At 40.8% G+C, this 14284-nt stretch overlaps 13 non-coding genes across 13 annotated transcripts; 11 read left to right on the forward strand and 2 right to left on the reverse strand.

Moving 5' to 3' along the window:
- The first annotated feature begins 648 nt into the window (after positions 1-648).
- TRNAT-AGU (transfer RNA threonine (anticodon AGU)) lies at positions 649-722 on the forward strand. Its single transcript has one exon. It is a non-coding gene; the product is annotated as a tRNA-Thr (tRNA).
- A 237-nt stretch (positions 723-959) lies between these two features.
- On the reverse strand, positions 960-1032 carry TRNAK-UUU (transfer RNA lysine (anticodon UUU)). Its single transcript has one exon. It is a non-coding gene; the product is annotated as a tRNA-Lys (tRNA).
- A 457-nt stretch (positions 1033-1489) lies between these two features.
- TRNAT-AGU (transfer RNA threonine (anticodon AGU)) lies at positions 1490-1563 on the forward strand. Its single transcript has one exon. It is a non-coding gene; the product is annotated as a tRNA-Thr (tRNA).
- A 766-nt stretch (positions 1564-2329) lies between these two features.
- TRNAT-AGU (transfer RNA threonine (anticodon AGU)) lies at positions 2330-2403 on the forward strand. The gene has a single exon. It is a non-coding gene; the product is annotated as a tRNA-Thr (tRNA).
- Positions 2404-4013: 1610 nt separating this feature from the next.
- Positions 4014-4087, forward strand: TRNAT-AGU (transfer RNA threonine (anticodon AGU)). The gene has a single exon. It is a non-coding gene; the product is annotated as a tRNA-Thr (tRNA).
- Positions 4088-5693: 1606 nt separating this feature from the next.
- TRNAT-AGU (transfer RNA threonine (anticodon AGU)) lies at positions 5694-5767 on the forward strand. The gene has a single exon. It is a non-coding gene; the product is annotated as a tRNA-Thr (tRNA).
- Positions 5768-6534: 767 nt separating this feature from the next.
- Positions 6535-6608, forward strand: TRNAT-AGU (transfer RNA threonine (anticodon AGU)). The gene has a single exon. It is a non-coding gene; the product is annotated as a tRNA-Thr (tRNA).
- A 767-nt stretch (positions 6609-7375) lies between these two features.
- On the forward strand, positions 7376-7449 carry TRNAT-AGU (transfer RNA threonine (anticodon AGU)). The gene has a single exon. It is a non-coding gene; the product is annotated as a tRNA-Thr (tRNA).
- Positions 7450-7686: 237 nt separating this feature from the next.
- On the reverse strand, positions 7687-7759 carry TRNAK-UUU (transfer RNA lysine (anticodon UUU)). The gene has a single exon. It is a non-coding gene; the product is annotated as a tRNA-Lys (tRNA).
- Positions 7760-10739: 2980 nt separating this feature from the next.
- On the forward strand, positions 10740-10813 carry TRNAT-AGU (transfer RNA threonine (anticodon AGU)). Its single transcript has one exon. It is a non-coding gene; the product is annotated as a tRNA-Thr (tRNA).
- A 1606-nt stretch (positions 10814-12419) lies between these two features.
- On the forward strand, positions 12420-12493 carry TRNAT-AGU (transfer RNA threonine (anticodon AGU)). Its single transcript has one exon. It is a non-coding gene; the product is annotated as a tRNA-Thr (tRNA).
- A 766-nt stretch (positions 12494-13259) lies between these two features.
- Positions 13260-13333, forward strand: TRNAT-AGU (transfer RNA threonine (anticodon AGU)). Its single transcript has one exon. It is a non-coding gene; the product is annotated as a tRNA-Thr (tRNA).
- A 767-nt stretch (positions 13334-14100) lies between these two features.
- TRNAT-AGU (transfer RNA threonine (anticodon AGU)) lies at positions 14101-14174 on the forward strand. The gene has a single exon. It is a non-coding gene; the product is annotated as a tRNA-Thr (tRNA).
- The last annotated feature ends 110 nt before the right edge of the window (positions 14175-14284 follow it).

Genomic DNA, 14284 nt, shown 5'->3' on the forward strand with positions numbered 1-14284 from the left:
CTGGACTCCACTACCTTAGAGTCATATTGCCCAAGGTTGCGATGCCATCAGAAATAGCACATATTAGAATGGGCAATTCATATTTCCTGCTTAATTTTTTGTAAAAGAAGCAAAGGTACGCCTGAACAGGAACTTGAACCCTGGACCCTCAGATTAAAAGTCTGATGCTCTACCGACTGAGCTATCCAGGCACAGGGATCACTGCCCATTTGAAACTTGATTTTCACTCTACAGCACCTCCATACATGGCTACCTCACTGGTCAATAAAGGAAATGAATTACTAGTGCATTACACACATTTTGACACTGGAGACATAACTTTTTTCAGTCATTCCGTATCCAGATATAGAGATTTGCAGCATCTAGGACTTTAATGTTCACCCACTTACGGATTTGAATGTTTTGCCACATTCATGAGTGCAAACTTGCTCCCCAGTAAAGACGAACATGTGCTCCTCAATGCACACACTGGGCAATGAAGTCCACTCTAAATCGACGATTAATGACATGCTCGTTTTGTGCAATGGAGTTTCAGTCAATTGGAAAACATTTTGAAAAGTTATATTGCAATAGAAGCCCAGCCTTAAAAAAGTGGATTTCACTTCTAAATGATTACATGAGGAAGGAAAGGAGAGCAGATGCAGAAAAGGTGCTGTGGCTTAGTTGGTTAAAGCGCCTGTCTAGTAAACAGGAGATCCTGAGTTCGAATCTCAGCAGCGCCTGTCTGCTTTTTTTTCGACCAATCTGTCTCCCCAATATTAAAACTTTGTACAAAGATTGCTATTTCATGCTATTTAGAAGCACAGTCAGGCTTGAAATGTTGGCAAAGCATCCAAGAACTCTGGACTCCACTACCTTAGAGTCATATTGCCCAAGGTTGCGATGCCATCAGAAATAGCACATATTAGAATGAGCAATTCATATTTCCTGCTTAATTTTTTGTAAAAGAAGCAAAGGTACGCCTGAACAGGGACTTGAACCCTGGACCCTCAGATTAAAAGTCTGATGCTCTACCAACTGAGCTATCCAGGCACAAGGATCACTGCCCATTTGAAACTTGATTTTCACTCTACAGCACCTCCATACATGGCTACCTCACTGGTCAATAAAGGAAATGAATTACTAGTGCATTACACACATTTTGACACTGGAGACATAACTTTTTTCAGTCATTCCGTATCCAGATATAGAGATTTGCAGCATCTAGGACTTTAATGTTCACCCACTTACGGATTTGAATGTTTTGCCACATTCATGAGTGCAAACTTGCTCCCCAGTAAAGACGAACATGTGCTCCTCAATGCACACACTGGGCAATGCAGTCCACTCTAAATCGACGATTAATGACATGCTCGTTTTGTGCAATGGAGTTTCAGTCAATTGGAAAACATTTTGAAAAGTTATATTGCAACAGAAGCCCAGCCTTAAAAAAGTGGATTTCACTTCTGAATGATTACATGAGGAAGGAAAGGAGACCAGATGCAAAAAAGGTGCTGTGGCTTAGTTGGTTAAAGCGCCTGTCTAGTAAACAGGAGATCCTGAGTTCGAATCTCAGCAGCGCCTGTCTGCTTTTTTTTGGACCAATCTGTCTCCCCAATATTAAAACTTTGTACAAAGATTGCTATTTCATGCTATTTAGAAGCACAGTCAGGCTTGAAATGTTGGCAAAGCATCCAAGAACTCTGGACTCCACTACCTTAGAGTCATATTGCCCAAGGTTGCGATGCCATCAGAAACAGCACATATTAGAATGAGCAATTCATATTTCCTGCTTAATTTTTTGTAAAAGAAGCAAAGGTACGCTGAACAGGGACTTGAACCCTGGACCCTCAGATCAAAAGTCTGATGCTCTAGCGACTGAGCTATCCAGGCAGATGGATCACTGCCATTTGAAACTTGATTTTCACTCTACAGCACCTCCATACATGGCTACCTCACTGGTCAATAAAGGAAATGAATTACTAGTGCATTACACACATTTTGACACTGGAGACATAACTTTTTTCAGTCATTCCGTATCCAGATATAGAGATTTGCAGCATCTAGGACTTTAATGTTCACCCACTTACGGATTTGAATGTTTTGCCACATTCATGAGTGCAAACTTGCTCCCCAGTAAAGACGAACATGTGCTCCTCAATGCACACACTGGGCAATGCAGTCCACTCTAAATCGACGATTAATGACATGCTCGTTTTGTGCAATGGAGTTTCAGTCAATTGGAAAACATTTTGTAAAGTTATATTGCAACAGAAGCCCAGCCTTAAAAAAAGTGGATTTCACTTCTAAATGATTACATGAGGAAGGACAGGAGATCAGATGCAAAAGAGGTGCTGTGGCTTAGTTGGTTAAAGCGCCTGTCTAGTAAACAGGAGATCCTGAGTTCGAATCTCAGCAGCACCTGTCTGCTTTTTTTTCAACCAATCTGTCTCCCCAATATTAAAACTTTGTACAAAGATTGTTATTTCATGCTATTTAGAAGCACAGTCAGGCTTGAAACTTTGGCAAAGCATCCAAGAATTCTGGACTCTACTACCTTAGAGTCATATTGCCCAAGGTTGCGATGCCATCAGAAATAGCACATATTAGAATGAGCAATTCATATTTCCTGCTAAATTTTTTGTAAAAGAAGCAAAGATACGCCTGAACAGGGACTTGAACCCTGGACCCTAAGATTAAAAGTCTGATGCTCTACCGACTGAGCTATCCAGGCACAGGGATCACTGCCCATTTGAAACTTGATTTTCACTCTACAGCACCTCCATACATGGCTACCTCACTGGTCAATAAAGGAAATGAATTACTAGTGCATTACACACATTTTGACACTGGAGACATAACTTTTTTCAGTCATTCCGTATCCAGATATAGAGATTTGCAGCATCTAGGACTTTAATGTTCACCCACTTACGGATTTGAATGTTTTGCCACATTAATGAGTGCAAACTTGCTCCCCAGTAAAGACGAACATGTGCTCCTCAATGCACACACTGGGCAATGCAGTCCACTCTAAATCGACGATTAATGACATGCTCGTTTTGTGCAATGGAGTTTCAGTCAATTGGAAAACATTTTGAAAAGTTATATTGCAACAGAAGCCCAGCCTTAAAAAAGTGGATTTCACTTCTAAATGATTACATGAGGAAGGAAAGGAGACCAGATGCAAAAAAGGTGCTGTGGCTTAGTTGGTTAAAGCGCCTGTCTAGTAAACAGGAGATCCTGAGTTCGAATCTCAGCAGCGGCCTGTCTGCTTTTTTTTCGACCAATCTGTCTCCCCAATATTAAAACTTTGTACAAAGATTGCTATTTCATGCTATTTAGAAGCACAGTCAGGCTTGAAATGTTGGCAAAGCATCCAAGAACTCTGGACTCCACTACCTTAGAGTCATATTGCCCAAGGTTGCGATGCCATCAGAAATAGCACATATTAGAATGGGCAATTCATATTTCCTGCTTAATTTTTTGTAAAAGAAGCAAAGGTACGCCTGAACAGGAACTTGAACCCTGGACCCTCAGATTAAAAGTCTGATGCTCTACCGACTGAGCTATCCAGGCACAGGGATCACTGCCCATTTGAAACTTGATTTTCACTCTACAGCACCTCCATACATGGCTACCTCACTGGTCAATAAAGGAAATGAATTACTAGTGCATTACACACATTTTGACACTGGAGACATAACTTTTTTCAGTCATTCCGTATCCAGATATAGAGATTTGCAGCATCTAGGACTTTAATGTTCACCCACTTACGGATTTGAATGTTTTGCCACATTCATGAGTGCAAACTTGCTCCCCAGTAAAGACGAACATGTGCTCCTCAATGCACACACTGGGCAATGCAGTCCACTCTAAATCGACGATTAATGACATGCTCGTTTTGTGCAATGGAGTTTCAGTCAATTGGAAAACATTTTGCAAAGTTATATTGCAACAGAAGCCCAGCCTTAAAAAAAGTGGATTTCACTTCTAAATGATTACATGAGGAAGGACAGGAGATCAGATGCAAAAGAGGTGCTGTGGCTTAGTTGGTTAAAGCGCCTGTCTAGTAAACAGGAGATCCTGAGTTCGAATCTCAGCAGCACCTGTCTGCTTTTTTTTCAACCAATCTGTCTCCCCAATATTAAAACTTTGTACAAAGATTGTTATTTCATGCTATTTAGAAGCACAGTCAGGCTTGAAACGTTGGCAAAGCATCCAAGAATTCTGGACTCCACTACCTTAGAGTCATATTGCCCAAGGTTGCGATGCCATCAGAAATAGCACATATTAGAATGAGCAATTCATATTTCCTGCTAAATTTTTTGTAAAAGAAGCAAAGATACGCCTGAACAGGGACTTGAACCCTGGACCCTCAGATTAAAAGTCTGATGCTCTACCGACTGAGCTATCCAGGCACAGGGATCACTGCCCATTTGAAACTTGATTTTCACTCTACAGCACCTCCATACATGGCTACCTCACTGGTCAATAAAGGAAATGAATTACTAGTGCATTACACACATTTTGACACTGGAGACATAACTTTTTTCAGTCATTCCGTATCCAGATATAGAGATTTGCAGCATCTAGGACTTTAATGTTCACCCACTTACGGATTTGAATGTTTTGCCACATTAATGAGTGCAAACTTGCTCCCCAGTAAAGACGAACATGTGCTCCTCAATGCACACACTGGGCAATGCAGTCCACTCTAAATCGACGATTAATGACATGCTTGTTTTGTGCAATGAAGTTTCAGTCAATTGGAAAACATTTTGAAAAGTTATATTGCAACAGAAGCCCAGCCTTAAAAAAGTGGATTTGACTTCTAAATGATTACATGAGGAAGGAAAGGAGACCAGATGCAAAAAAGGTGCTGTGGCTTAGTTGGTTAAAGCGCCTGTCTAGTAAACAGGAGATCCTGAGTTTGAATCTCAGCAGCGCCTGTCTGCTTTTTTTCGACCAATCTGTCTCCCCAATATTAAAACTTTGTACAAAGATTGCTATTTCATGCTATTTAGAAGCACAGTCAGGCTTGATATGTTGGCAAAGCATCCAAGAACTCTGGACTCCACTACCTTAGAGTCATATTGCCCAAGGTTGCGATGCCATCAGAAATAGCACATATTAGAATGAGCAATTCATATTTCCTGCTTAATTTTTTGTAAAAGAAGCAAAGGTACGCCTGAACAGGGACTTGAACCCTGGACCCTCAGATTAAAAGTCTGATGCTTTACCGACTGAGCTATCCAGGCAGATGGATCACTGCCATTTGAAACTTGATTTTCACTCTACAGCACCTCCATACATGGCTACCTCACTGGTCAATAAAGGAAATGAATTACTAGTGCATTACACACATTTTGATACTGGAGACATAACTTTTTTCAGTCATTCCGTATCCAGATATAGAGATTTGCAGCATCTAGGACTTTAATGTTCACCCACTTACGGATTTGAATGTTTTGCCACATTCATGAGTGCAAACTTGCTCCCCAGTAAAGACGAACATGTGCTCCTCAATGCACACACTGGGCAATGCAGTCCACTCTAAATCGACGATTAATGACATGCTCGTTTTGTGCAATGGAGTTTCAGTCAATTGGAAAACATTTTGAAAAGTTATATTGCAACAGAAGCCCAGCCTTAAAAAAGTGGATTTCACTTCTAAATGATTACATGAGGAAGGAAAGGAGACCAGATGCAAAAAAGGTGCTGTGGCTTAGTTGGTTAAAGCGCCTGTCTAGTAAACAGGAGATCCTGAGTTCGAATCTCAGCAGCGCCTGTCTGCTTTTTTTTCGACCAATCTGTCTCCCCAATATTAAAACTTTGTACAAAGATTGCTATTTCATGCTATTTAGAAGCACAGTCAGGCTTGAAATGTTGGCAAAGCATCCAAGAACTCTGGACTCCACTACCTTAGAGTCATATTGCCCAAGGTTGCGATGCCATCAGAAATAGCACATATTAGAATGGGCAATTCATATTTCCTGCTTAATTTTTTGTAAAAGAAGCAAAGGTACGCCTGAACAGGAACTTGAACCCTGGACCCTCAGATTAAAAGTCTGATGCTCTACCGACTGAGCTATCCAGGCACAGGGATCACTGCCCATTTGAAACTTGATTTTCACTCTACAGCACCTCCATACATGGCTACCTCACTGGTCAATAAAGGAAATGAATTACTAGTGCATTACACACATTTTGACACTGGAGACATAACTTTTTTCAGTCATTCCGTATCCAGATATAGAGATTTGCAGCATCTAGGACTTTAATGTTCACCCACTTACGGATTTGAATGTTTTGCCACATTCATGAGTGCAAACTTGCTCCCCAGTAAAGACGAACATGTGCTCCTCAATGCACACACTGGGCAATGCAGTCCACTCTAAATCGACGATTAATGACATGCTCGTTTTGTGCAATGGAGTTTCAGTCAATTGGAAAACATTTTGAAAAGTTATATTGCAACAGAAGCCCAGCCTTAAAAAAGTGGATTTCACTTCTAAATGATTACATGAGGAAGGAAAGGAGACCAGATGCAAAAAAGGTGCTGTGGCTTAGTTGGTTAAAGCGCCTGTCTAGTAAACAGGAGATCCTGAGTTCGAATCTCAGCAGCGCCTGTCTGCTTTTTTTTCGACCAATCTGTCTCCCCAATATTAAAACTTTGTACAAAGATTGCTATTTCATGCTATTTAGAAGCACAGTCAGGCTTGAAATGTTGGCAAAGCATCCAAGAACTCTGGACTCCACTACCTTAGAGTCATATTGCCCAAGGTTGCGATGCCATCAGAAATAGCACATATTAGAATGGGCAATTCATATTTCCTGCTTAATTTTTTGTAAAAGAAGCAAAGGTACGCCTGAACAGGAACTTGAACCCTGGACCCTCAGATTAAAAGTCTGATGCTCTACCGACTGAGCTATCCAGGCACAGGGATCACTGCCCATTTGAAACTTGATTTTCACTCTACAGCACCTCCATACATGGCTACCTCACTGGTCAATAAAGGAAATGAATTACTAGTGCATTACACACATTTTGACACTGGAGACATAACTTTTTTCAGTCATTCCGTATCCAGATATAGAGATTTGCAGCATCTAGGACTTTAATGTTCACCCACTTACGGATTTGAATGTTTTGCCACATTCATGAGTGCAAACTTGCTCCCCAGTAAAGACGAACATGTGCTCCTCAATGCACACACTGGGCAATGAAGTCCACTCTAAATCGACGATTAATGACATGCTCGTTTTGTGCAATGGAGTTTCAGTCAATTGGAAAACATTTTGAAAAGTTATATTGCAATAGAAGCCCAGCCTTAAAAAAGTGGATTTCACTTCTAAATGATTACATGAGGAAGGAAAGGAGAGCAGATGCAGAAAAGGTGCTGTGGCTTAGTTGGTTAAAGCGCCTGTCTAGTAAACAGGAGATCCTGAGTTCGAATCTCAGCAGCGCCTGTCTGCTTTTTTTTCGACCAATCTGTCTCCCCAATATTAAAACTTTGTACAAAGATTGCTATTTCATGCTATTTAGAAGCACAGTCAGGCTTGAAATGTTGGCAAAGCATCCAAGAACTCTGGACTCCACTACCTTAGAGTCATATTGCCCAAGGTTGCGATGCCATCAGAAATAGCACATATTAGAATGAGCAATTCATATTTCCTGCTTAATTTTTTGTAAAAGAAGCAAAGGTACGCCTGAACAGGGACTTGAACCCTGGACCCTCAGATTAAAAGTCTGATGCTCTACCAACTGAGCTATCCAGGCACAAGGATCACTGCCCATTTGAAACTTGATTTTCACTCTACAGCACCTCCATACATGGCTACCTCACTGGTCAATAAAGGAAATGAATTACTAGTGCATTACACACATTTTGACACTGGAGACATAACTTTTTTCAGTCATTCCGTATCCAGATATAGAGATTTGCAGCATCTAGGACTTTAATGTTCACCCACTTACGGATTTGAATGTTTTGCCACATTCATGAGTGCAAACTTGCTCCCCAGTAAAGACGAACATGTGCTCCTCAATGCACACACTGGGCAATGCAGTCCACTCTAAATCGACGATTAATGACATGCTCGTTTTGTGCAATGGAGTTTCAGTCAATTGGAAAACATTTTGAAAAGTTATATTGCAACAGAAGCCCAGCCTTAAAAAAGTGGATTTCACTTCTGAATGATTACATGAGGAAGGAAAGGAGACCAGATGCAAAAAAGGTGCTGTGGCTTAGTTGGTTAAAGCGCCTGTCTAGTAAACAGGAGATCCTGAGTTCGAATTTCAGCAGCGCCTGTCTGCTTTTTTTTGGACCAATCTGTCTCCCCAATATTAAAACTTTGTACAAAGATTGCTATTTCATGCTATTTAGAAGCACAGTCAGGCTTGAAATGTTGGCAAAGCATCCAAGAACTCTGGACTCCACTACCTTAGAGTCATATTGCCCAAGGTTGCGATGCCATCAGAAACAGCACATATTAGAATGAGCAATTCATATTTCCTGCTTAATTTTTTGTAAAAGAAGCAAAGGTACGCTGAACAGGGACTTGAACCCTGGACCCTCAGATCAAAAGTCTGATGCTCTAGCGACTGAGCTATCCAGGCAGATGGATCACTGCCATTTAAAACTTGATTTTCACTCTACAGCACCTCCATACATGGCTACCTCACTGGTCAATAAAGGAAATGAATTACTAGTGCATTACACACATTTTGACACTGGAGACATAACTTTTTTCAGTCATTCCGTATCCAGATATAGAGATTTGCAGCATCTAGGACTTTAATGTTCACCCACTTACGGATTTGAATGTTTTGCCACATTCATGAGTGCAAACTTGCTCCCCAGTAAAGACGAACATGTGCTCCTCAATGCACACACTGGGCAATGCAGTCCACTCTAAATCGACGATTAATGACATGCTCGTTTTGTGCAATGGAGTTTCAGTCAATTGGAAAACATTTTGTAAAGTTATATTGCAACAGAAGCCCAGCCTTAAAAAAAGTGGATTTCACTTCTAAATGATTACATGAGGAAGGACAGGAGATCAGATGCAAAAGAGTTGCTGTGGCTTAGTTGGTTAAAGTGCCTGTCTAGTAAACAGGAGATCCTGAGTTCGAATCTCAGCAGCACCTGTCTGCTTTTTTTTCAACCAATCTGTCTCCCCAATATTAAAACTTTGTACAAAGATTGTTATTTCATGCTATTTAGAAGCACAGTCAGGCTTGAAACGTTGGCAAAGCATCCAAGAATTCTGGACTCTACTACCTTAGAGTCATATTGCCCAAGGTTGCGATGCCATCAGAAATAGCACATATTAGAATGAGCAATTCATATTTCCTGCTAAATTTTTTGTAAAAGAAGCAAAGATACGCCTGAACAGGGACTTGAACCCTGGACCCTAAGATTAAAAGTCTGATGCTCTACCGACTGAGCTATCCAGGCACAGGGATCACTGCCCATTTGAAACTTGATTTTCACTCTACAGCACCTCCATACATGGCTACCTCACTGGTCAATAAAGGAAATGAATTACTAGTGCATTACACACATTTTGACACTGGAGACATAACTTTTTTCAGTCATTCCGTATCCAGATATAGAGATTTGCAGCATCTAGGACTTTAATGTTCACCCACTTACGGATTTGAATGTTTTGCCACATTAATGAGTGCAAACTTGCTCCCCAGTAAAGACGAACATGTGCTCCTCAATGCACACACTGGGCAATGCAGTCCACTCTAAATCGACGATTAATGACATGCTCGTTTTGTGCAATGGAGTTTCAGTCAATTGGAAAACATTTTGAAAAGTTATATTGCAACAGAAGCCCAGCCTTAAAAAAGTGGATTTCACTTCTAAATGATTACATGAGGAAGGAAAGGAGACCAGATGCAAAAAAGGTGCTGTGACTTAGTTGGTTAAAGCGCCTGTCTAGTAAACAGGAGATCCTGAGTTCGAATCTCAGCAGCGCCTGTCTGCTTTTTTTTCGACCAATCTGTCTCCCCAATATTAAAACTTTGTACAAAGATTGCTATTTCATGCTATTTAGAAGCACAGTCAGGCTTGAAATGTTGGCAAAGCATCCAAGAACTCTGGACTCCACTACCTTAGAGTCATATTGCCCAAGGTTGCGATGCCATCAGAAATAGCACATATTAGAATGGGCAATTCATATTTCCTGCTTAATTTTTTGTAAAAGAAGCAAAGGTACGCCTGAACAGGAACTTGAACCCTGGACCCTCAGATTAAAAGTCTGATGCTCTACCGACTGAGCTATCCAGGCACAGGGATCACTGCCCATTTGAAACTTGATTTTCACTCTACAGCACCTCCATACATGGCTACCTCACTGGTCAATAAAGGAAATGAATTACTAGTGCATTACACACATTTTGACACTGGAGACATAACTTTTTTCAGTCATTCCGTATCCAGATATAGAGATTTGCAGCATCTAGGACTTTAATGTTCACCCACTTACGGATTTGAATGTTTTGCCACATTCATGAGTGCAAACTTGCTCCCCAGTAAAGACGAACATGTGCTCCTCAATGCACACACTGGGCAATGCAGTCCACTCTAAATCGACGATTAATGACATGCTCGTTTTGTGCAATGGAGTTTCAGTCAATTGGAAAACATTTTGCAAAGTTATATTGCAACAGAAGCCCAGCCTTAAAAAAAGTGGATTTCACTTCTAAATGATTACATGAGGAAGGACAGGAGATCAGATGCAAAAGAGGTGCTGTGGCTTAGTTGGTTAAAGCGCCTGTCTAGTAAACAGGAGATCCTGAGTTCGAATCTCAGCAGCACCTGTCTGCTTTTTTTTCAACCAATCTGTCTCCCCAATATTAAAACTTTGTACAAAGATTGTTATTTCATGCTATTTAGAAGCACAGTCAGGCTTGAAACATTGGCAAAGCATCCAAGAATTCTGGACTCCACTACCTTAGAGTCATATTGCCCAAGGTTGCGATGCCATCAGAAATAGCACATATTAGAATGAGCAATTCATATTTCCTGCTAAATTTTTTGTAAAAGAAGCAAAGATACGCCTGAACAGGGACTTGAACCCTGGACCCTCAGATTAAAAGTCTGATGCTCTACCGACTGAGCTATCCAGGCACAGGGATCACTGCCCATTTGAAACTTGATTTTCACTCTACAGCACCTCCATACATGGCTACCTCACTGGTCAATAAAGGAAATGAATTACTAGTGCATTACACACATTTTGACACTGGAGACATAACTTTTTTCAGTCATTCCGTATCCAGATATAGAGATTTGCAGCATCTAGGACTTTAATGTTCACCCACTTACGGATTTGAATGTTTTGCCACATTAATGAGTGCAAACTTGCTCCCCAGTAAAGACGAACATGTGCTCCTCAATGCACACACTGGGCAATGCAGTCCACTCTAAATCGACGATTAATGACATGCTTGTTTTGTGCAATGGAGTTTCAGTCAATTGGAAAACATTTTGAAAAGTTATATTGCAACAGAAGCCCAGCCTTAAAAAAGTGGATTTCACTTCTAAATGATTACATGAGGAAGGAAAGGAGACCAGATGCAAAAAAGGTGCTGTGGCTTAGTTGGTTAAAGCGCCTGTCTAGTAAACAGGAGATCCTGAGTTTGAATCTCAGCAGCGCCTGTCTGCTTTTTTTCGACCAATCTGTCTCCCCAATATTAAAACTTTGTACAAAGATTGCTATTTCATGCTATTTAGAAGCACAGTCAGGCTTGATATGTTGGCAAAGCATCCAAGAACTCTGGACTCCACTACCTTAGAGTCATATTGCCCAAGGTTGCGATGCCATCAGAAATAGCACATATTAGAATGAGCAATTCATATTTCCTGCTTAATTTTTTGTAAAAGAAGCAAAGGTACGCCTGAACAGGGACTTGAACCCTGGACCCTCAGATTAAAAGTCTGATGCTTTACCGACTGAGCTATCCAGGCAGATGGATCACTGCCATTTGAAACTTGATTTTCACTCTACAGCACCTCCATACATGGCTACCTCACTGGTCAATAAAGGAAATGAATTACTAGTGCATTACACACATTTTGATACTGGAGACATAACTTTTTTCAGTCATTCCGTATCCAGATATAGAGATTTGCAGCATCTAGGACTTTAATGTTCACCCACTTACGGATTTGAATGTTTTGCCACATTCATGAGTGCAAACTTGCTCCCCAGTAAAGACGAACATGTGCTCCTCAATGCACACACTGGGCAATGCAGTCCACTCTAAATCGACGATTAATGACATGCTCGTTTTGTGCAATGGAGTTTCAGTCAATTGGAAAACATTTTGAAAAGTTATATTGCAACAGAAGCCCAGCCTTAAAAAAGTGGATTTCACTTCTAAATGATTACATGAGGAAGGAAAGGAGACCAGAAGCAAAAAAGGTGCTGTGGCTTAGTTGGTTAAAGCGCCTGTCTAGTAAACAGGAGATCCTGAGTTCGAATCTCAGCAGCGCCTGTCTGCTTTTTTTTCGACCAATCTGTCTCCCCAATATTAAAACTTTGTACAAAGATTGCTATTTCATGCTATTTAGAAGCACAGTCAGGCTTGAAATGTTGGCAAAGCATCCAAGAACTCTGGACTCCACTACCTTAGAGTCATATTGCCCAAGGTTGCGATGCCATCAGAAACAGCACATATTAGAATGAGCAATTCATATTTCCTGCTTAATTTTTTGTAAAAGAAGCAAAGGTACGCTGAACAGGGACTTGAACCCTGGACCCTCAGATCAAAAGTCTGATGCTCTACCGACTGAGCTATCCAGGCACATGGATCACTGCCATTTGAAACTTGATTTTCACTCTACAGCGCCTCCATACATGGCTACCTCACTGGTCAATAAAGGAAATGAATTACTAGTGCATTACACACATTTTGACACTGGAGACATAACTTTTTTCAGTCATTCCGTATCCAGATATAGAGATTTGCAGCATCTAGGACTTTAATGTTCACCCACTTACGGATTTGAATGTTTTGCCACATTCATGAGTGCAAAATTGCTCCCCAGTAAAGGCAAACATGTGCTCCTCAATACACACACTGGGCAATGCAGTCCACTCTAAATCAACGATTAATGACATGCTCGTTTTGTGCAATGGAGTTTCAGTCAATTGGAAAACATTTTGTAAAGTTATATTGCAACAGAAGCCCAGCCTTAAAAAAAGTGGATTTCACTTCTAAATGATTACATGAGGAAGGAAAGGAGATCAGATGCAAAAGAGGTGCTGTGGCTTAGTTGGTTAAAGCGCCTGTCTAGTAAACAGGAGATCCTGAGTTCGAATCTCAGCAGCGCCTGTCTGCTTTTTTTTCGACCAATCTGTCTCCCCAATATTAAAACTTTGTACAAAGATTGTTATTTCATGCTATTTAGAAGCACAGTCAGGCTTGAAATGTTGGCAAAGCATCCAAGAATTCTGGACTCCACTACCTTAGAGTCATATTGCCCAAGGTTGCGATGCCATCAGAAATAGCACATATTAGAATGAGCAATTCATATTTCCTGCTAAATTTTTTGTAAAAGAAGCAAAGGTACGCCTGAACAGGGACTTGAACCCTGGACCCTCAGATTAAAAGTCTGATGCTCTACCGACTGAGCTATCCAGGCACAGGGATCACTGCCCATTTGAAACTTGATTTTCACTCTACAGCACCTCCATACATGGCTACCTCACTGGTCAATAAAGGAAATGAATTACTAGTGCATTACACACATTTTGACACTGGAGACATAACTTTTTTCAGTCATTCCGTATCCAGATATAGCGATTTGCAGCATCTAGGACTTTAATGTTCACCCACTTACGGATTTTAATGTTTTGCCACATTCATGAGTGCAAACTTGCTCCCCAGTAAAGACGAACATGTGCTCCTCAATGCACACACTGGGCAATGCAGTCCACTCTAAATCGACGATTAATGACATGCTCGTTTTGTGCAATGGAGTTTCAGTCAATTGGAAAACATTTTGAAAAGTTATATTGCAACAGAAGCCCAGCCTTAAAAAAGTGGATTTCACTTCTAAATGATTACATGAGGAAGGAAAGGAGACCAGATGCAAAAAAGGTGCTGTGGCTTAGTTGGTTAAAGCGCCTGTCTAGTAAACAGGAGATCCTGAGTTCGAATCTCAGCAGCGCCTGTCTGCTTTTTTTCGACCAATCTGTCTCCCCAATATTAAAACTTTGTACAAAGATTGCTATTTCATGCTATTTAGAAGCACAGTCAGGCTTGATATGTTGGCAAAGCATC

The sequence above is a fragment of the Ambystoma mexicanum genome, unplaced genomic scaffold (assembly GCF_040938575.1).
Source record: "Ambystoma mexicanum isolate Mex_15411 unplaced genomic scaffold, UKY_AmexF1_1 Mex_scaf1, whole genome shotgun sequence".
NCBI classification, from domain to species: Eukaryota; Metazoa; Chordata; class Amphibia; order Caudata; family Ambystomatidae; genus Ambystoma; species Ambystoma mexicanum.